General features: G+C 44.6%; 1 protein-coding gene across 2 annotated transcripts in view; it reads right to left on the bottom strand.

Moving 5' to 3' along the window:
* The window catches only part of GRIK5 (glutamate ionotropic receptor kainate type subunit 5), a 383,239-nt gene extending 369,591 nt beyond the window's left edge, over window positions 1-13,648 (bottom strand). For both annotated transcript variants that reach the window (XM_075328483.1, XM_075328484.1), the window contains exon 1: window positions 12,344-13,648. The gene's annotated coding sequence lies outside the window, so the exon portion shown is untranslated. The remainder of the gene's footprint in view (window positions 1-12,343) is intronic.
* Between the last annotated feature and the right edge of the window lie 10,300 nt (window positions 13,649-23,948).

Here is a 23,948-nt window from a genome sequence, read left to right as displayed (position 1 = left end):
GGTGAACTCTTGCAATTTTTTTTATTTTTATGATATTTTTTGAGCCACAAGGGTTCCAGTAAAATGAATGGAACACCCATTTAAGGATGGTAACTACACTTTTTTTTTTTTTTACAACCCAAAGTAAGACTATCCGGCATCATGGAGAATTATTGCATTTTTTTAATTTTTATGATATTTTTTGAGCCACAAGGGTTCCACTAAAATGAATGGAACATCGACTTAAGGGTGGTAACTACACTTTTCATTTTTGAGCCATGCAGGCTTCATTAAAATTAATGGAACACCCACTTAAGGATGATAACTACACTTTTTTTTTTTTTTTTTAACCCAAAGTCAGAGGATCCAGCAGCATGGAGAATTCTTGTACTTGTTTTTATTTTTATTATATTTCTGAGCCACCCAGGCTCCATTAAAATTAATGGAACACCACTTAAGAATGGTAATTACTTTTTTTTTTTTTTTTTACCCAAACTCAGAGGATCCAGCAGCATAGAGAGTTCTTGAATTTTTTTTTTATTCTTATCAGATTTATGAGCCACCCAGGCACCCATAAAATTAATGGAACACTCACTTAAAGGTGATAACTACACTTTTTTCTTTCAAGCCAAAATCAGAGTGCAACATGGAGAATTTTTGCAACTTTTTTAAATTTTTATATTTGTTGAGCCACCCAGATTCCATTAAAATTAATGGAACACCCACTTAAGGGTGATAACTACACTTTTTTTTTTGTAACCCTAAAGTCAGATGATATGGCAACATGGAGAATTCTTGCAGTTGTTTTTAACCCAAAGTCAAAGGATCCGGCAGCATGGGGAATTCTTCCATCTCCTTTTCATTCTTATTATATTTTTGAGCCACCCAGGCTCCCTTAAAATTAATGGAACACCCACTTAAGGGTGGTAACTACACTTTTTTTTTTTTTCTCCAAATCAGAGGATCCAGCAGCATGGAGAACTGTTTCTTCTTTTATATTCCACAATCTATTGAATCCACTTCACCCTATAAAATAAAACTGTATGGCAGTCTTAAAGGGGTTGTCCACTTACAACAAATCACTGTGTTTAGAATTCGGTTTATAAAGTAATTTTGAATATACAGTATTTTTATTTTCTTTAGCCCCTTTTAATGTGCAGCAGAGAAATGTTTTACATTTTTGTCATCCAATATAGAATCCCATCAACCGTATATTCTTTCTTTCTCTTTCTTTCTTTCTCTCTTTTTCTTTGTCTTTCTTTTTCTCTTTCTATTTCTCTTTCTACCTCTCTCTTTCTCTCGCTTTCTCTTGTTCTCTTTCTCTCTTTCGCTCTTTCTTTCTCTCTCTCTTCCTCTCTCCTCTCTCTCATTCTCTCGCTCTCTCTTTCTCTCTTTCCCTCTTTCTCTCTTTTTCTTTCTTTCTTTCTTTCTCTCTTTCCGTCCCTGTCTTTCTCTCTCTTTCTGTCTTTTTCTCTCTTTCTCTATCTTTCTCTCCCTCCCTTTCTCTCTTTTTTTTCTCTTTCTTTCTCTCCCTCTCAATTCAAATCAAATTGGCTTTATTAGCAGGACTAAAATACAAATGTTGCCTCTTTCTCTCTCTTTCTCCCTCTTTTTCTCTTCTCTGTCTTTTTCTCTATTTCTCTTTCTCTCTCTCTTTCTCTTTTATTCTTTTTCTCTCTCTCTCCTTTTTCTCGCTCTCTCTTTCTTTCTCTTTCTCTCTTTCTCTCTCTTTTTTCTTTTTCTCTCTTTCTTTCTCTCTTCTCTGTTTCTCTTTCTCCCTCTCTCTCCTTTTTCTCTCTCTCAATTTCTCTCTGTTTCTCTCCCTTGTTCTTTCTCTCTCTCTCTCTCTCCTTTTTCTCGCTCTCTCTCTTTCTTTCTCTTTCTCTCTTTCTCTCTCTTTTTTCTTTCTCTCTCTCTGTTTCTCTTTTTCTCTCTCTGTTTCTCTTTCTCTCTCTCTGTTTCTCTCTTTCTCTCTCTGTTTCTCTTTCTCTCTCTCTGTTTCTCTTTCTCCCTCTCTCTCTCCTTTTTCTCTCTCTCAATTTCTCTCTGTTTCTCTCCCTTTTTCTTTTTCTCTCTCTCTCTCATTAATTCTTATGTCTACCACTCTCCAATACCTTTTAAAAAAAAAAAAAGTGCTAAAATATATATAGAATGGAAGAAATAGTTTTTCAGTACTTTGGGTTTTTGTTTTGTTTTTCTATGTATTTGATGACTGTGAGCATTCCTGTTCCCGGAGGATGACTTGTGGCACGCGTGTCGCTGCCTCTTCTGTTAATAAGCTATTGATCTATAGCCTCCCCTCCCCCCTCCAATCCGCTCATTAACATGAATAATGCACTAGTCACAATTGCTGACAAATTCCACGTTCCCGTTTATTCCCATGTACCTTTTGTGTAGAGGGCCTGATTGGGTACGTTCCCTCTTTTTCAACCTAGATTACAAATTCTTCTAATGACAAGTCAGATTACATACGCCATGTGTGACAGTGAAGGACATCTGCCTTTGATAGCGTCACTGCCTTTGATACGTTTTGACAGCACGTAATAATGTAATTTGGGTGATGGATTATAACATAATGATGCACCTGAATTTCATGTCTGTTTAGACATTATTTTTCTCTGTACTGTTTTAGGAGCAGACTTATGGAATAAATGATCTACTGCAACTGAAGCATGTGAGTGACCCCATGTATTACTATGGTGTCCATTTTTTTTTTTTTAAGTAGAGTCAATTTAGAACTATTTAATACTGTATTTCCCTTCAGCTGATGACAAAAAGTTAGATTGTGGTGATCAGTTGATTGCTGGGGCTGTTTCACTCCAAAATGAGGTTTTTTATTTCTTTAAGGAGGATTTGTCACCAAAATAAATGTGTCCAGTTTTAATTTCCTTACAATTCTGCTTCTTTCCTGACTATTCCGCTTTTTGTTTTTTTAAAATCCGCCACACGGTTCCAGAGATAAGGGCCTTTCTATTTAGTGCTAGTTTTTTTGGTCTTTACCTAAGGGGCGTGGCTCACAGTATTGTCTGGGGGTGTGTCTTCAGGCTGCTGTGATACTACCGATAACTCTGTAAGGACCATAAAAAGGCCCATATCTCTGGAACCGTATGGTGGATTTCGAAAAAACAAAAAGCGGACTAATCAGGGGAGCTTCAGGAATAAAATATGAGCTAAAACTAGTAAGTTTTAACTTGGTGACTAATCCTCTTTAAAAGCCTATATGGTCAACTAATTTCAAGGGTAGATCCCAAATAAACTTTTCAATTTATATTTTAAAAGTTAAACAGTTAACAGTCCTGAAGATTTAAATTCAGTCCTGGTTTGTGCAAAAAACAACCCCAACACTGAGCAAAGCCTAAATCTGCCTTGTGAGGTTTAAGCAAGTCTCATTGGGACATGCTCACCCCCCTGACAACCCATTGAAAGTCTTTAGATGCAATGTCGCAATGCAACGCTCTCGGGCTGAAACTATGGTCCGCAGATGATCTGTCAGTCGCGAAACAGGACGCACACCACACACCTGCCTGTGGGGATTTACCGCTGAGCCGGAGAATGTCGTGTTAATGAATATTTTAATTAGCGGTTTTCTTGTTTATTGCTTATAATTAATACCACAGAAATAAAAATCATATGATTTAAAACAGCTTTGAGCCATAAACACAACTCCGGGCCTCAGTTCCCGGTGCATGGAAGGATCTCCGAGGCATTCTTAAAATCTGGAATATTTATCCTCAATATTTTATAGTTTGGGTAAAATAATGCAAGTAATTATAATATTCTACGTGTGTTGCTTACATCAGTGAGCGACTGCCTAATAATCTAAATGGATGGCTGCCTGATAATCTAAATGGGCGGGTGCCTATAATCTAAATGGACAGCTGCCTAATAATCTAAATGGGCGGGTGCCTAATAAGCTAAATGGGTGGCTGCCTAATAATCTAAATAGGCGGCTGCCTAATAAGCTAAATGGGTGGCTGCCTAATAAACTAAATGGGTGGCTGCCTAATAATCTAAATGGGCGGGTGCCTAATAATCTAAATAGGCGGCTGCCTAATAAGCTAAATGGGTGTCTGCCTAATAATCTAAATGGGTGGCTGCCTAATAAGCTAAATGGATGGCTGCCTAATAATCTAAATGGGCGGGTGCCTAATAATCTAAATAGGCGGCTGCCTAATAAGCTAAATGGGTGGCTGCCTAATAAGCTAAATGGGTGGCTGCCTAATAATCTAAATGGGTGGGTGCCTAATAATCTAAATGGGCGGGTGCCTAATAATCTAAATGGGCAGCTGCCTAATAATCTAAATGGGCGGCTGCCTAATAATCTAAATGGGTGTCTGCCTAATAATCTAAATGGGTGGCTGCCTAATAATCTAAATGGCCAACTGCCTAATAATCTAAATGGACGGCTGCCTAATAATCTAAATGGCCGACTGCCTAATAATCTAAATGGGCGGTTGCCTAATAATCTAAATGGACAGCTGCCTGATAATCTAAATGGGTGGTTACCTAAAAATCTAAATGGGTGGTTGCCTAATAATCTAAATGGGTGTCTGCCTAATAATCTAAATGGGTGGCTGCCTAATAATCAAAATGGGTGGCTGCCTAATAATCTAAATGGACAGCTGCCTGATAATCTAAATGGGTGGTTACCTAAAAATCTAAATGGGTGGTTGCCTAATAATCTAAATGGGTGTCTGCCTAATAATCTAAATGGGTGGCTGCCTAATAATCTAAATGGGTGGCTGCCTAATAATCTAAATGGGCGGGTGCCTAATAATCTAAATGGGCGCCTGCCTAATAATCTAAATGGACAGCTGCCTGATAATCTAAATGGGTGGCTGCCTAATAATCTAAATGGCTGACTGCTTAATAATCTAAATGGGTGGCTGCCTAATAATCTAAATGGGCAGCTGCCTAATAATCTAAATGGGTGGTTGCCTGTAATCTAAATGGGCCACTGCTTAATAATCTAAATGTAATCCTGCCTAATAATCTAAATGGGCGACTGCCTAATAAACTAAATGGGCAGCTGCCTAATAATCTAAATTGGTGGTTGCCTAATAATCTAAATGGGCGGGTGCCTAATAATCTAAATGGATGGCTGCCTAATAATCTAAATGGGCGGGTGCCTAATAATCTAAATGGATGGATGCCTATAATCTAAATGGATGGCTGCCTAATAAGCTAAATGGGCGGCTGCCTAATAAGCTAAATGGATGGGTGTCTAATAAGCTAAATGGGTGGCTGCCTAATAATCTAAATGGGCGGCTGCCTAATGATCTAAATGGGCGGCTGCCTAATGATCTAAATGGGCGGCTGCCTAATGATCTAAATGGGCGGCTGCCTAATGATCTAAATGGGCGGGTGCCTAATGATCTAAATGGGCGGGTGCCTAATGATCTAAATGGGCGGGTGCCTAATGATCTAAATGGGCCGGTGCCTAATAATTTAAATGGGCTAAATGGGCGGGTGCCTAATAATCTAAATGGGCGGGTGCCTAATAATCTAAATGGGCTAATTGGGTGGGTGCCTAATAATCTAAATGGTCGGGTTCCTGTAAAGACAATGTCGCTACAAGATCACAAGATCAGACTACACTACACAAGGCTTGCTTGTAGTCTGTAATCATGGGGACACATAGCTCTGCAAAGGAGCTGCATACATAAAACGGCAGAAGCTTTTTAGTGAAGGGTGTTAGCGACCTTTCTATTGTTGATGGATTGGAGCAATAATTGCAAGGTGGACATAGCGGATGGTGACAACGAATCATGGCTGACTTCGAGGATCCAGTCATTGATGGGGGAAAAGATGTCAGATTGCTCAGACATGAGAACTACATGACTTAGGAAGCAAGATAAGCAATTACCAAGTGTTCGGATCCGTGCTACATTCTTGTGACTAATCTTGGGTGATTGCGGTCTTTTCGCTCACAATGATCCATAGACCGTCTGCCGTCAGGTTTAAAGTTGTTTTTCATTATTTTTTTTCCTATCATAAAATATATTAAAGCAAGCAGAGATGTGTGCGGCGGACGTCCCCCTCCTCCCGTCCCATTCTGCTAAATTGTGAAGTCCAATCTTTTCTCCGTGTAGATACGACTTATGTAATAAAGTGCTCAGCGTCACTTATCATACAAAATACCGCGCTGTGCTCCGCCAACCCACAACGCCTGAACCGCCCTGACAAAGGAATCTGCTGTGAATCGCGCAATACTTTATTCTAGTCAAGTGCTTCTTGGTCTCCTCCATATGTACTACAGGGACGAATCTATTACTTTTGTAAGATGACACTCAGCTTTCTGTAGGCACTCGGCGACTTATAAATCTGCATTTACCACCTTATCCGGTACTGATCCTGAGCTGTATGCTGTATTATACTCCAGAGCTGCACTCACTATTCTGCTGGTGCAGTCACTGTGTATATACACTAAATTACTGATCCTGTACTGATCCTGAGTTACCTCCTGTATTTTACTCCAGAGCTGCACTCCCTATTCTGCTGATGCGGTCGCTGTATACATAAATTACATTACTGATCCTGAGTTACCTCCTGTATTATACTCCAGAGCTGCACTCACTATTCTGCTGGTGCAGTCACTGTGTACATACATTACTGATCCTGAGTTACCTCCTGTATTATACTCCAGAGCTACACTCACTATTCTGCTGGTGCAGTCACTGTGTACATACATTACATTACTGATTCTGAGTTACCTCCTGTATTATACTCCAGAGCTGCACTCACTATTCTGCTGGTGCACTCACTGTGTACATACATTACATTACTGATCCTGAGTTACCTCCTGTATTATACTCCAGAGCTGCATTCACTATTCTGCTGGTGCACTCACTGTGTACATACATTACATTACTGATCCTGAGTTACCTCCTGTATTATACTCCAGAGCTGCACTCACTATTCTGCTGGTGCAGTCACTGTGTACATACATTACTGATCCTGAGTTACCTCCTGTATTATACTCCAGAGCTGCACTCACTATTCTGCTGGAGCAGTCACTGTATACATACATTACTGATCCTGAGTTACCTCCTGTATTATACTCCAGAGCTGCACTCACTATTCTGCTGGTGCAGTCAGTGTACATATATTACATTATTGATGCTGAGTTACATCCTGTATTATACTCCAGAGCTGCACTCACTATTCTGCTAATGCAGTCACTGTGTATATACTCTACATTACTGATCCCGAGTTACCTCCTGTATTATACTCCAGAGCTACACTCACTATTCTGCTGGTTCGGTCACTGTATACATAAATTACATTACTGATGCTGAGTTACATCCTGTATTATACTCCAGAGCTGCACTCACTATTCTGCTGGTGCAGTCACTGTGTACATACATTACCTTACTGATCCTGAGTTACCTCCTGTATTTTACTCCAGAGCTGCACTCACTATTCTGCTGGTGCAGTCACTGTGTACACACATTACTGATCCTGAGTTACCTCCTGTATTTTAGTCCAGAGCTACACTCACTATTCTGCTGGTGCAGTCACTGTGTACATACATTACATTACTGATCCTGAGTTACCTCTTGTATTATACTCCAGAGCTGCACTCACTATTCTGCTGGTGCAGTCACTGGGTACATACATTACATTACTGATCCTGAGTTACCTCCTATATTATACTCCAGAGCTGCACTCACTATTCTGCTGGTGCAGTCACTGAGTACATACATTACCTTACTGATCCTAAGTTACCTCCTGTATTTTACTCCAGAGCTGCACTCACTATTCTGCTGGTGCAGTCACTGTGTACACACATTACTGATCCTGAGTTACCTCCTGTATTATCCTCCAGAGCTGCACTCACTATTCTGCACATAAAAAAAGTAATTCATGTACAGTGACTGCACCAGCAGAATAGTGAGTGCAGCTCTGGAGTATAATACAGAATGTATCTTAAGATCATTACCATGAAGATGTTAAACCAACAAAGCATACTAGCTTGTCTCACAATTTTGCAACCTTTAGCGCTAACGTCTTCCAAGATGCCTTGTTTGTTTAATGTCTTCATGGAGCGGCCTCTGAGGATTTCTGTTCTTTACACCAAGCTGCATAGTAATAATATGTAACTAACTGTCCGCACTGCATTACAGGCGCCAAAGTAGGTTGTTAGGACCCGGAGAGTATCTGTCAGCACTTTTGTCACCGCTTCCAGGAACAATGCATTGTGAATTATGGATACACCTCTATCATATACTAAAGAATGTAAAACATGTTCAGCACATAAGTACTGTTTATACACAGTGACTGCACCAGCAGAATAGTGAGTGCAGCTCTGGAGTATAATACAGGATCAGTAATGTAATATATGTACACAGTGACTGCACCAGCAGAATAGTGAGTGCAGCTCTGGAGTATAATACAGGATCAGTAATGTAATATATGTACACAGTGACTGCACCAGCAGAATAGTGAGTGCAGCTCTGGAGTATAATACAGGATCAGTAATGTAATATATGTACACAGTGACTGCACCAGCAGAATAGTGAGTGCAGCTCTGGAGTATAATACAGGAGGTAACTCAGGATCAGTAATGTAATGTATGTACACAGTGACTGCAGCAGCAGAATAGTGAGTGCAGCTCTGGAGTATAATACAGGAGGTAACTCAGGATCAGTAATGTAATGTATGTACACAGTGACTGCAGCAGCAGAATAGTGAGTGCAGCTCTGGAGTATAATACAGAAGGTAACTCAGGATCAGTAATGTAATGTATGTACACAGTGACTGCACCAGCAAAATAGTGAGTGCACCTCTGGAGTATAATACAGGAGGTAACTCAGGATCAGTAATGTAAGGTATGTACACAGTGACTACACAAGCAGAATAGTGAGTGCAGCTCTGGAATATAATACAGGAGGTAACTCAGGATCAGTAATGTAATGTATGTACACAGTGACTTCACCAGCAGAATAGTGAGTGCAGCTCTGGAGTATAATACAGGAGGTAACTCAGGATCAGTAATGTAATGTATGTACACAGTGACTGCACCAGCAGAATAGTGAGTGCAGCTCTGGAGTATAATACAGGAGGTAACTCAGGATCAGTAATGTAATGTATGTACACAGTGACTGCACCAGCAGAATAGTGAGTGCAGCTCTGGAGTATAATACAGGATGTAACTCAGGATCAGTAATGTAATGTATGTACACAGTGACTACACCAGCAAAATAGTGAGTGCAGCTCTGGAGTATAATACAGGAGGTAACTCAGGATCAATAATGTAATGCCTGTACACAGTGACTGCACCAGCAGAATAGTGAGTGCAGCTCTGGAGTATAATATAGAATTTATGTTTAATATGTGACTTATTGAAAGAGGAATCAAAATGCAGGGCATAAACTGTTAATAAATAAACTTTTATAATACTGACGCTTGTTAGAAGAATGACTAAAGTGTCCATTGCAGTGGCAGCACACGCTATGGAGCCGGACGTGGTATCGGCCGGTGGACATTTTGCTCCTCTGGAGACCTCGGCTGAGGTCAGGAGAAGACTGAGTGGAAACCGATGTCAGTGCAGGAATATAATCAAAACAGGAGCAAATCTGATCTTTTGTCAATGGATCTGACAAGAAGCGACAAAAATCCGTCTCCGTTCAGAGCTGCGTCTGGTCCCCAGGAGCGTGCGCTCGTGTAGTCTCGTGAGTGCAGGAAACGCTTCTCTCCATAACAGATTGTATCAGATTGATCAGACGTCACATTACATGAATAGTTTACTTTCTAAACACTCGAGCACCAGACAAAAGTGCGGAAAGCGGCGTTATGGTGTCGATGTGCCCCTCACTGAGCGTAAATGTATACAAAAGCAGACGGCGGCGAACAAGTGACGTGTATACCGTTGGGAAATGTACAAACCCCGCTATATTGTTTATACATGTGGGAATAAATATGTAACAAAGTATCAATGGCAACAGTTATACACACGTACAGTATAATGTATATCCACATCCAAACTGTGCAAAGATATATACATAGACCCTCATCCAGGGGCAACGTAACTCTAAAAATGACACCAAACTTTGCACCATGATGGTTCCCGAAGTGGATGTGTAACCCAATAACGGCACCATGATGGCTCGTGAAGTGGAAGTGTAACCCAATAACTTGGCATCATGATGGCTCGTGAAGTGGAAGTGTAACCCAATAACTTGGCACCATGATGGCTCATGAAGTGGAAGTGTAACCCAATAACTTGGCACCATGATGACTTGTGAAGTGGAAGTGTAACCCAATAACTTGGCACCATGATGGCTCGTGAAGTGGAAGTGTAACCCAATAACTTGGCACCATGATGGCTCGTGAAGTGGAAGTGTAACCCAATAACTTGGCACCATGATAGCTCGTGAAGTGGAAGTGTAACCCAATAACTTGGCACCATGATGGCTCGTGAAGTGGATGTGTAACCCAATAACTTGGCACCATGATGTCTCATGAAGTGGAAGTGTAACCCAATAACTTGGCACCATGATGGCTCGTGAAGTGGAAGTGTAACCCAATAACTTGGTACCATTATGGCTCGTGAAGTGGAAGTGTAACCCAATAACTTGGCACCATGATGGCTCGTGAAGTGGAAGTGTAACCTAATAACTTGGCACCATGATGGCTCGTGAAGTGGAAGTGTAACCCTATAACTTGGCACCATGATGGCTCGTGAAGTGGAAGTGTAACCCAATAACTTGGCACCATTATGGCTCGGGAAGTGGAAGTGTAACCCAATAACTTGGCACCATGATGGCTCGTGAAATGGAAGTGTAACCCAATAACTTGGCACCATGATGGCTCGTGAAGTGGAAGTGTAACCCAATAACTTGGCACCATGATGGCTCGTGAAGTGGAAGTGTAACCCTATAACTTGGCACCATGATGTCTTGTGAAGTGGAAGTGTAAACTAATAACTTGGCACCATGATGGCTCGTGAAGTGGAAGTGTAACCCAACAACTTGGCACCATGATGTCTCATGAAGTGGAAATGTAACCCATTAACTTAGCACCATGATGGCTTGTGAAGTAGAAGTGTAACTGAATAACCTGGGACCATGACAGTTCATGAAGTTGGAGTGACAAGAAAAGTCAACAACCTGGCACCATGTTTCATCAAGTGGCAAAGTAGCCCTTAAAATGTCACCATCTTGCGACAATGATGGTTCATTAAGTGGCATTAGTACCCTTAGGATGCCGCCATCCTGGCACCATGACTGGTCATCAAGTGGTAGCCCTTAAACTACCACCAACTTGGCACAATCATGGTTCATCAAGTGGCATTGACACCCTTGGGATGCCATCATCCTGGCACCATGACTGGTCATCAAGTGGTAGTTTAATCCTTAAAATGCTAACATTCTGGTACCATGATGGCTCGAAAAGTGGAAGTGTAACCCAAAAACCATCCTGGGACCATGACTGTTCATCAAGTAGGAGTGACAAGAAGAACCCTTCAGCTTGGCACCATGATTGCTCATCAAGTGGCAGAGTAGCCCTAAAACTACCACAAACTTGGCCCAATCATGGTCCATCAAGTGGCATTGACACCCTTTAGGATGCCAACGTTCTGGCACCATGACGGCTCATCAAGTGGTAGTTTAAGCCTTAAAGTGCCACTAGCTTGGCACCATGAATGCTCATCAAGTGGAAGAGTAGCCCTAAAACTACCACGAACTTGGCATAATCATGGTTCATCAAGTGGCATTGACACCCTTAGGATGCCACTGTCCTGGCAACATGACTGCTCATCAACTAGTAGTTTAAGCCTTAAAATGCCACCATTCTTGCACCATGATGGCTCATCAAGGGGTATTGACACCTTTAGCATGCTGCTGTCCTGGCACCATGATGGTTCATTAAGGTGTATGCACACCATCAGGAGGCCACCATCCTGGCACCATGACTACTTACCAAGTTGCAAAGTAGCCCTTCAAACACCACCAACTTAGCACAATGATGGTTCATCAAGTGGCAGGGTTCACCCCTAAGATACCTCTGCACTCTCTCTACCGACCAGGCCTAAATAAAGATTGTGGGGAGCTTCTTGGGAAATGGCACCCCCACTTCCCACCCTGACTCCTCCACTACCATCTTCAGTTATTGTCAAGGCCTGCAATGGTGTTGAATAAATAATGGGGGGGATTATCCTAATGAATGCAATATTTGCAGTTGTACCCCCCTCCTCCTTCTACCCTTTGTCGACAGACCAAAACCTGTGATACTAAACTGCACCGCCATTTTTAAAGGGCCCCCCTTAGTCAATTTTCATACCCCCTTTTATTTTTTTTTGCCCACCCTATTGTGAATGTATATCCCCCCACCTAAATAATTAGTAGAAGGGTACACTTACAGAGAGATGAGGATGCAGCCAGAGCAGTGCAGGATGGGGAGCCCGTCCTCTCCTCTCTGTTCCTTGGTTCCTCAGTAGATCACACCGGTGGGATGCGGGGAAGCTGGAGGGGAAATACGATGTGGACGGAGGAAGGGGTGGATCACTCTCCTTTCCAAGAACCCCCCAAGACAAGCCACAAGGAATCCATTCCCTCTTCTACACAATTCAGTTCTCCCTCCTCAATTCCTTCTTCGTCTCCCGGAGACAGCGCGCGGAGAGGTGGGGGGGATATGCCACCTCATCTGCAAAAAGGGTCAATCACGTCCTTTTTTTGGGGTGGAAGGGGGGGAACGCTGACACTCTTTATCCCCCCAACCAACCAAAGCAAAACAAGGGTAATGTCATTAAGGCACAAAGTCCCACAGGAGAGGGGGCTTCCGCTGACGTGACGGTACCAGAAAGAGAGACTAAACAAACCTTGAAGCCCCCCCTAGACTTAGCCGGCGATCACGACAATCCCCCTGTGATGGCACAGATCTGGGGGAACAGGGTTAGAAGTCTAAAAGGGGGGCACTTATAACAGGCCATGCTGATACCCACCCTGCTCGTTGGGAGATTGAGGTCCATAGGGGGCCACGAAATACAGATGTGTAGACTTACTAGAGATGGGGAGGGAGGAGGATGAGAGGTAGATCGAGGTTCTCACCGCAGGAAGACTGGATGTAGCATAGAAACGTGAAAATCCTGAGAAATGGGAGCCAGATACGGGTGTGTGGTCCAAAGTCGGTGGGTTTTTAGGTCTTTGGCAACGCCGGGAGGGTGGGATGCAGACTGTAGGCCTTCTCCGAAACCCCTAGTACATCCGTGCGTGCAGAACGGAGCGGAATATGCATGTAAAGTGGCCGTCGGTGCGGAGAAATGAACAGCAGGGCTGAAGCGAGGTGTGCAGGCAGAGGAAGCTACGAATGCAGAGCGGCGATGCCATGGTGGAGAGGATGCAGCAGAGTGGAGATTGTAGACATGGTGCGCAGGAGGAGGCTGAGCAGGTGCAGTGAGCGCAGGGAGAATTCCAGATTTGCCGTCTCCCTCTCTATTCCCATTTCCTAGTCGCTTCCTTCGCGATCACCCTCCCTTTGCAGGAGTCTCGCACTTCTCCCTAGATCACCACGCCTCCATCCATCCATCCATCCTCGTTCTCTCTTTCATCCTTTTTTTTTTCTGGTCCTTTGCAAGAGTCACTTAGTTTCCTTGCTTTATCCCTGTGCCCTCTTACACGGGTGCCGAGGTTGTGTCCACACCAGAAGACGTCGTCCTCATCCCTCCCTTCCCCCCCACCCAATCCTCATTCATTCAAGGGTTGCTAGAGGGGAAGCGATGCAGCAGAGTCATGAAGGATACTCATCACATCACATTGTGTCAGGGTTCATATGTGTCTATGCGGTGTGTGTCACATTCACTTCTACACACAATGTAATCAAATTATTCCTACCCCCTCCTCCAAAATCCCCCGCAGTCCCCTCCATATCCATTATATATGCAGATCTCCTTTTACTATAGACCCTCTATTTCACGCACATAGACCCCCATTGTTCTGCTGCTGCAGTCGGTCAGATAAATCCATGCACTGATTTATTCATATAGCCTTCCATGCACAGAGAACCAATGTCAGTAAATTTACTGACGTTCATTTAACCACAAAAAAAAAAAAACATGCGGCTTTGGAAAAAAAAATTAGATTGGTGACCATATAGTTAAGGGGGATGCTTCTAATGAAGCAGATTTGTATATATTGGCTCGGTTTGATTTCTGCAGCGAATATTAGTCCTATTTAATGGGGCGAATTGTAAACTTTTCCTATCCAGAATTTTTGGAAATAAGAATCCCGCTACTTTAATTTCCAAAATCCATTGTGCGTTTTGGAAATGAGGCTCCCGTTACTTTAATTTTTAAAATCCAATGTGCCTTTTGGGAAATAAGGACCCACTACTTTAATTTCCAAAATCCATTGTGCCCTTTTGGAAATAAGGAACCGCTACTTTAATTTCTAAAATCCATTGTGCCTTTTTTAGAAATAAGGAACCGCTACTTTAATTTCCAAAATCCATCGTGCCTTTTTAGAAATAAGAGCCCGCTACTTTAATTTCCAAAATCCATTGTGCGTTTTTGGAAATAAGGATCCGCTACTTTAATTTCCAAAATCCATCCAATGTACCTTTTGGGGAAATAAGGATCCCGCTACTTTGATTTCCAAAATCCAATGTGCCTTTTTGGAAGTAAGTATCCCGCTATTTTAATTTGTAAAATTCATTTTGCCTTTTTGGAAATAAGGATCCCGCTACTTTAATTTCCAAAATCTATTGTGCCTTTTTAGAAATAAGGATCTCGCTACTTTAGTTTCCAAAATCCAATGTGCCTTTTGGGAAATAAGGACCTGCTACTTTCATTTCCAAAATCCATTGTGCATTTTTGGAAATAAGGATCCCGCTAGTTTAATTTCCAAAATCCAATGTGCCTTTTTGGAAATAAGGATCTCGCTACTTTAATTATCAAAATCCATTGTGCGTTTTGGAAATCAGGATCCGGCTACATTAATTTCCAAAATCCATTGTGTATTTTTGGAAATAAGGATCCCGCTACTTTAATTTCCAAAATCCATTGTGCGTTTTGGAAATCAGGATCCGGCTACTTTAATGGAATGGAATTTTTTTTTACAAAATCCATTGTGCGTAAATGGATTTGGAATCTGAACCAAAATTCGGTGAACTTTGAGTATATGAACCAGGAGGATCAGGATGAAAAATAATGTAAATATGGCACCCACCGTGCTCTTTGTCCCCTACCGCCCTGACTTTGGCAGTATGAGACTTCACAGTACTACTGCACGAGGTTTGGGATGAACCATGATATAAATTTGACCTGAATGTCCCCCTCGCTCAATCACTATCCTACTGGCCTTCTTGTAAGTGCACGTTCTGTATGTAATGGGTGATGACCTTGCAGCCGAGACACTTTCTATGCTTTATCATTACTGGGAAACTTCACAGGAGAAGTCGGGCTGACCGCCAGGCTACAGTTGCTAGAAGAAAAAATAATGTCGCTAGTGCCACGGGGGCCACCCTAAGGCTTGGGGACCTTGATCGCTAATAGAGTGTCTATCATAGACCATTCGCTCCTAAAATCACATTTGTCACAACGTTTTTTTGCCTCTGGGGGGCCACCCAATATCACCCGCCACCTGTGTTTTCACCGTTTAACTACAGCCGAACATGCAGTACTCGGCACTCGCCAAAGACTTAACGGAATTGCTCCACCTCAACAATTTCAACTTTCCGAAAATTCCAACAATTTGGATTCGGACGGTTTTTGCGGCTCTGCGTGGTCACTCTTTGTATGTTTGGTCCCTCGTGGGCGTGGACGGTCAATTCCATATATGGTTCATATCATCACTGCTGTAACAGTTGAACAGTCAAACACAGAGGGGAACTTGTCAAAGGATGTGCGTGAGAACTCTTCAGGGAGAAAAAGTTACAAATTTTGTCCATACATACCTGTCTTTTGTTTTTTAAAAAAAAAATAATAATAATGGTGAGCCTTAGTAGATGGGGGCCAAAATTAGTTTTTTGTTCATGGACAGCCCAAGTTGCACCACATTTATCTCATTCTTTTGTTTCAAGGGATTGACTGATTCCTAACATATTTTACCCAAATGTTCCATCCTACTAAAAGTAACATTTATCTAAATAATATGTACTATTAAAAAAAATCAACTAAAGCTATGCCTCCAAAGATGTTCCATTCAAATTCCTGTTTGTGCTGAAACAGAATATCATCACTGATGTCGTCTTTGAAGTTCCACTGAGTATGCATTGTTCTGCTATTTCAGTCCATTTACTTTGCATGCACCACACCTCCATTTTAAGAGGACCTGTCACCGGGTCAACATGTCTAGTTTTTTTATCTTATTTTGTTCCCGCTGTTCCTCCTAAGTATTAGATTTTTTGTTTTTTTAAAATACACCATATGGTTCCAGACATATGGGCATATAGAGCAGCCTGAAGACACGCCCCTGAGGAACATGAGCACACATAAAATGGCCCATATCTCTGGAACCATATATTGAATTTTAAAAAGGAAAAAAGCGGAATACTCAGTGGAGCAGTGGGAATAAAATAAGGGCAAAAAAGGCCCACTTTTAATATGCAATGACTTGTGTTCAGAAGGAGTGAGGTAGTACTCCATTAAAACAGGGGGCAGACCAGACTGAAGGAGTGCTGCCTGAGGAGCCAGGTCTTAGCCTTATGGGAAGTATAGTCTTTGGAACAAACATGAGCATGATAGTAACATGGGTAATATAGGCTGGGAGTGCAATTTTAAAAAAGTTTAAAATAAGGTAAATATTTACATTATTATGAAAGTGTTTTTGAAAAAATCCATTTTGGTATTGGACAACTTCTTTTAAGATATAGAACTAAATCCCCTCCCTCCCATAGGTCATATTCACCAGCTTAAATGAATTGTCCCAACTTATCTTTAAATGGGGATGTAGTACATTAGTATGCATGCACCACACCCCCATTTAAAGAGGACCTGTCAAATGTGTTCAGTTTTTTCTCTTATTTTGTTCCTGCTGCTCCTCTGAGTATTATGTTTTTTGTTTTTTTTTAAAAATCCACCATACGGTTTCAGACATATGGGCATGCAGAGCAGCCTGAAGACACGCCCCCGAGGAACATTACCACACAGAAAATGGCCCATATCTCTGGACCCATATGGTGAATTTTAAAAAGAAAAAAGTGGAATAATTAGGGGAGTAGTGGGAATAAAATAGGGGCAAACACTGCCTACTTTAAATATGCAATCACCCATGTGTCCAGAAGGAGTGGGGTGGTACTGCATTAAAAAGGGGGCATACCAGACTGAGTGAGTGTTGCCTGAAGAGCCAGGTCTTAGCCTTATGGGAAGTGTAGTCTTTGAAACAAATAAGAGCATGATAATAACATGGGTGATATGGGCTGGGGGTGCAATCTACAAAAAGTTTTTAAAAAAAGGTAAATATTTACATTATTATGAAAGTGTTTTTGAAAAATTAATTTTGGAAGTGGACAACCTTTTTTAAGATGTAGAACTAAATCTCCTCCCATAGGCCATATTCACCAGCTTAAATGGTTTGTCTCAAATTATCAAGTTATTATCTATTCACAGAATAGGCGATCCATTAGAATACTGAGGGAGCAGCAGTGTGCAAGTGTGGCCACCGCTCCATTTGGACGAGGCACTTTAGGGCCTTGACCTGGATAAAAACTGTTACGTTTTGTTCAGTCAAAAAGTCTTGTAACAGAATACTAACAATGCTGCATTTGTGGTTAAATCCCCCCAAAACAGTTCATGTCATACCCATATAAACAGAGTGACATTTCTATTTGCACTACTAACCTCTTAATTGCCATGTCATAACAGATATAATTTGGTATACCTGGCCATATATTTGTGGTAGCAGTGCTCCTCCAAGTAGGAGAGGCTCTGAAGTCTAAATGTCTGCCTTTCTAGCAATCCTACGAGCAGCTCTCACAGAACTTTTCCAGACCCTCTTGACCTCCACTGTTCCTTGTATCTGCCATTTCTTAACTACATTTCGAACTTAGGAAAGGGTAACTTGAAAACGCTTTGCTGTCTTATAGCCTCCAACATTTTCACTTTCAGAGTGCTAGGCAGCTGCTTAGAAGAACAGAAGAAGAACATGTCTGTTGTTTTTTTGGCACAAGATTAAAGGAGGCTGGGATTTTATAAAGCTGTGAAATTTGCATCACCTGACCTTTCCTAAAGATGATGGTGAACAAGCCATAACCCTAACAGTCTGATTAAGGTCTGAAACCTTGGTCTGACCCCCTCACCAGATGCAGGACAATGAATCAGTAGGATTCCTACTAGAATGAATCCTACTGCAGGCTTGCTTACATTAGACTCCATGGAGGCCAACTAAAGCTGGATTTACATGCAACGACATCGCTAACGAGATGTTGATGGCGTCACGGAATTTGTGACGCACATCCGGCCTCGTTAGCGACGTCGTTGCATGTGAAACGCACGAACGACCGTTAATCAAAAATACTCACCATATCGTTGATCGTTGACACGTCGTTCTAATCTCAAATATCGTTGCTGCTGCAGGTACGATGTTGTTCGTCGTTCCTGCAGCAGCACACATCTCTATATGTGACACCACAGGAATGAGGAACATCACCGTACCTACGGCCGCCCGCAATGAGGAAGGAAGGAGGTGGGCGGGATGTTCCGCCTGCTCATCTCCACCCCTCCGCTTCTATTGGGCGGCCGCTTAGTGTCGCCGCTGTGACGCGGTTTGCCCGTGATGCACAACCGACGGGGGCGGGTACGCTCGCTAGCGATATCGATAGCGATATTGCTGCGTATAAAGTGCCCTTAAGATGATACACGGTTACAACCTCTTCCCCCTTCAAATTGTGTACCTTATAGTGATGAGCAAGCAATCACTAATAAAACACAACAATAAGATTGACATAACTAGCGTTCCAAGCTAGAAAAAGTCCAGTAGTGTTTAGTTTGTGGTCAGCGCCTCACACTGGTAGCAAAAGATGTAAAAAAAAATGACTGAAGAGAGGTTTGAGGTAAAAAAAAATGCTGACATTTCCTTAAAGAGGTTGTCCATTACTTTAATACTGATGGTTTATCCTTAGGTTAGGTTATCAATGTCTGATCAGTGGAGATGTAACACCTGACACACCCACCGATCTGCTGCAATCGGTTTTGATGGCAGCCGGAATTGCAGAATTATATGACCGCTCCCTCCCGCCAGTGCCACACTATGTGACCGCTCCCTCCTGGCACTGCCACACCATGTGACTGCTCCATCAAGGTAGTACCGCACTGTGTGACTGCTCTCCCTAAGCAGTGCCACACCATGTGACCATTCCCTCCTGGCAGTGCCGCATTTTGTGACCACTCCCTCTCGGCAGTGCTGCACTGTGTGATTGCTCCCTCACGGCAGTGCCACACTGTGTAACCACTCCCTTCCGGCATTGCCGCACTGCGTGGCCACTCCCTCTCGGCAGTGCCAAACCTTGTAACAGCATCTTCCTGGCAGTGCCACACCGTGTCACCGCTCCCTCCCGGCAATGCCAGACTGTGTGACCGCTCCCCCCCCCCCCCCGGCAATGCCACACTGTGTGACTGCTCCCTCCCAGCAGTGCCGCCCTGTGTGAACGCTCTCTCCAGGCAGTGCCGCACTGTGAGACCGCTCTCTTCAGGCAGTGCGCACCGTGTGACTGCTCTCTCCAGGCAGTGCCACCCTGTGTGACCGCTCTCTCCAGGCAGTGCCGCACCGTGTGACCGCTCTCTCCAGGCAGTGCCGCACCATGTGACTGCTCTCTCCAGGCAGTGCCACCCTGTGTGACCGCTCTCTCCAGGTAGTGCCGCACCGTGTGACTGCTCTCTACAGGCATTTCCACACCATGTGACTGTTCTTTCCCGGAAGTGCCACCCCGTGTAACTGCTCCTGTACCGCCCCGCGCTCGGCCGCAGCCGAGCCGCTTGGATCCGGGCTCGTTTGGTGGGTGGCTCGAGCGCCTCCGGACCCGGGGGTCACGTCGCTCTGAAGGAAGGCTGGCGCTACGTGAGGGGATTTCGGTGGGAGGAGGTTCACGGCTGAGGCCGTGGTATTTAGGGATGTAAGTTCGTGATGCCACCCACGGGTTGTGGTGAGTGTGGACACCACCGCTACCGTTAACTAGGCTCCCGGGGACGGTGTTGCACAGCCTGGTGTTGACCCCTCCGTGGTTAGGAGGTGATGGTCCCGGAGCCCGGTGGTTGCGAGGTGCGAGCGTGTTAGTGCGGTGCGGTGCGCAGCCCGAGGGCACTGTTGTACTCACTTTGACAAATACACCGGAGTCTCTGGTAAACCAAAAAGGATGGTGGTCGGTGCCCGCAGCCAGCTGCGTCTGGTCCCCCACCAGGTTGGTGGCTCCCGCCTTTCTCCTGCACCTCTTTTTGTAGAACTTGACTGCCTATACTTCAGCAATGGTAGTCCGCTCCCCGGCTTTATGTGTGTCGGGGAACCCGTTTGCCAGCAGTCGCTGGCCCGTGGGATCTCTTTGCCTGTGCGGTGGCTTTCTATCCCCCTCGGTGGGCTGTTGCCATCTTTCGGGTCTTGGGACGGGAAAGGACCTAAGGTCCAGACCTCAATCAGTAAATTCGACGTGGTCCAGTGGCTTCTGGACCTCGTTCTGGGTCTGAGTACCCCTCCTGGTGCTCCGGTTTCCAGTTGGTTCCCCAGTTCGGTACCGGTGGGCCACTACCCTGTCCCGGTCCCTTATGGTTCCACCAGCCGTCTTCCCGGCTCCTGCAGGCGGCAACCACCATCTGTCTCCTGGTTACAGGGTATCTGGGCTACGACCCAGACCCCTGACAGACGTTTACTCTTTACTACTACACTCCTTCACCTCCAAAACTGATCTGTTTGTGTTTTTCCCGCCTCAGGCTATCCGAACTCCTCGGTAGGCGTGGCCAACCGCCTGGCTCCGCCCCCTGGTGTGAACATCAAGACCTGAGAGGGGTGACTCAGGGTTTTTCAGGTTGGCTGCTGTTACCTTATTAGGGGACGGGTGTTTGTGCAAGGGCCTACCTGTGACTACCTGGCTAGTCCAGGGCGTCACACTCACTCAAGGTAGTGCCGCACCGTGTGACTGCTCTCTCCCGGCAGTATCGTACCGTACGGCCCCTAATTCTTCTCTCTTCAACAACTGATTGTCTAAGTTTTCAACAGTTGTTTAGACCCCCTCCTCCTTTGGGACCACAGTGCAACTGCACTGGCGATATGCCTGCCTTTGAATGGTGCTTGACCGGTGGTCTCCTACTGGCTTCCTGGCATTTCCAAGTGATGGCTGCAACCAATCTGTATACACTGGTGGCCTGCAGCCTTCATGTTTCATCTGAACTGGACTTTTTAAGAAGAAGTGGATATGATATGGTAAGGAGCAGCTTCCATTAGACCCATAGTGGTCATAGGGTTAGTGTTACGTCCAGGAGATGGATTCACTGGGCCGTGCACCGGACTCCCCCAGTGAGGCAACCCGGAGCTAACCCCTATACAGGGACTGTCCGATCACCCCACCAGATGGCCTAGATGCATGGTAGCCGGAACACTAGGAGTACAGGATAAGAGTCCTTCAGGGATCTGTACAGGAATGTCTCTGAGTCCAACGGGCACTGTAGGCAGGACGGATGACAGGAATCGGATGCAGGTGCCGGGTAGGAACAGCAGACAGGGTCCGGGTCCAGCGAGACGTGCAGACTGATGTATACCAGGTGAAGTCGGGGATCGGTGACGGGTTCAGGCTGATGGGAGATGGCGGGATCCTCAGCTAAACAGTCACCGGGGGACTTCCTGGGGAATCAGCTGTCAGGACCGGGTTAGGGTGGCAGGCGGGCTCTGCGGAAGAGACAGAGTTAAACGAAGACAAGGCACAAAGGGACCTGAACACCTAGCTATGGGAACACGTTGATCAGGCACCGCCAACCTGGAAAGGAAGTCCTAATATACCCTGTACCTGTAATTGACCATATCCTGTTTCCGGGACGTTGGCCCTTTTAAGAAGAGGTGAGTGAACGCGCGCGCGCGCCCTAATGAGCATGCGCGAAGCTCACGTGCCGGAGACCAGGGCAGGAAGCGGTGCAGGAGATACAGGGGGACCAGACAGAGCGTCCTGGGTCGCAGGGAGACGCCGGGACTGGCGGCAGGAGGCACGGAGGACGCAGAGGAGGGAGAGTGAGGAGGGCAGCCACGGGCAGAAGAACCAGGAACCGGAGCGGTGAGTGACAGGCGGCGCCGGGACCTGGGGAGCGTGACAGTTAAGCAAGAGCCATGGGCTATCTTGGGCCACAGTTTGACCACCACGCCTTAACCAAAAACTCTAAAATTGCTGCAACAGTTTTGCTTTAGAAGACGCGTACCCAGCCCTGGCGAGTAGCCACCATCTTTGCATCCTATCTGCAGACCATAAATTAACATTTATTAGCCATTAATGGAGGCCACGGCCGTCCGATCCCACCTATCTTACGAGGACCGAATAATCCTACAGGTAATGATATCTAGACCCCTTTATGAAGTCCTCCCGCCGCGCCTGGCTTGATCGAGAGCGGTTTTCATAGAAGCACTGGCTATAAATAATGAATGATTTTATTCTCTGACAGCAAGCAGGTGAGGATTTAAAACCTGCCTACGTACGCCACATACCCATCCGGCATCTTTCTATCGCACAGCCAGCAATTATACACAATTATCCTCAGCAGCAGCATTTTGCAGAAAGATGAAGACCAGCTGGCTTATTAAATACATCTTAGTGCCTGGTATACCAACTCCATACCCAGCGCCCCCTAAATCCAATAATCTACCATGATTATACACACAGCGCTTTCAATTATATGCACGTTATGCCAAGAGCTTGCATTTTGTTTAACTCCTGAACAGGGACGTAAACCTTTTCCAACCCTCACCCACCCCGGGCAATAAACACTGCACCATCTAACCTACGGTGCCAGTTGCACGGAAAGCTGACTGACAACCAATATGGCTGCCATCACTTTTTTATGAGAGGTTTTTTTTTAATCCCCCCCCCCCACGACAATGAAATAGCGGTAACTTTGCTCCTTCTAAATGGCAAAGCTGCATAACAAAGGATGAGTGACAGCTCCCGCCATAAGAGGGACGGACGCTGATTAGTCGCCTTGTTTGTCGCCCTCCCTCCCTAGTTATTACTTTTTTTATGATATGAACGCTTTATTGAGTGGTTAGACCTGTAATATTTTAATGTTGTTGTTGTTGAAAATCGACTTTGTGTGGAGTGTTTGTTGGGCACCGGTTTGTGGGGGCACGGAACTGATGGAAGAAATGGGGTTATAAGGGGTTAATTGGGGCTGTTTACGGTTTTCCATTGACAGATAGTCCCGTGGTGTCCGGCTGTAGAAGGTCGCAGTGTTTGGCTACACATTCTGCTTTCTGACTTTCACATTTTCCTTTTTGGGGTTAATCCCTTTCCCTTTAGGACCCTGCTGATTTCCTCACCTTTCAGTTGTTTATATTCAGCACTTCCCTTTGTGTCTTTAAATACCTTCATTCCCCTTTGCTCTTTTCTGGTGATAGGTCTAATGTCCTTAACAAGTCTTCAGTGCAAGCAGTCGGCTTGCATTCATCTGGAGAAAAGTTGTTGACGCGCCCACGGGGTACGGGGGTTTACTCGTCACCGGGCCGGTGTAAGGGGGGAGATGTCACAGTGGCTAGGCCCAGCTCCGTGACCCCGGCGGTGTCAAGAAATGGGGGATGATGATGGGGATAGTACTTATTCGTGACGCCACCAATAAGAGCCACCGCTGCGAGAGCTTTCCCCCTGGGGCCCAATGGTAGTGCAGCTAAGTTGGTACAGCTCCCCACAGGCAGAGCTCAGGCCCACAGGGAGGTTGGGAGTAGTAGTATTCTTTTAGTGGAGCGCAGGGTTGGTGGCGGGGAAGAAAGAGAGCGACACAGGGGTTGCAATCAAAGTTCTTTACTCGCTGAGATGTCACCGCCTTTGGACTGCCGGACTCCGCTGTCATG

This window comes from Anomaloglossus baeobatrachus, chromosome 11, assembly GCF_048569485.1.
Source record: "Anomaloglossus baeobatrachus isolate aAnoBae1 chromosome 11, aAnoBae1.hap1, whole genome shotgun sequence".
NCBI classification, from domain to species: Eukaryota; Metazoa; Chordata; class Amphibia; order Anura; family Aromobatidae; genus Anomaloglossus; species Anomaloglossus baeobatrachus.
The sequence above is the reverse complement of the archived record's forward strand: the minus strand, read 5'-3'. Positions and strand labels throughout refer to the sequence as shown.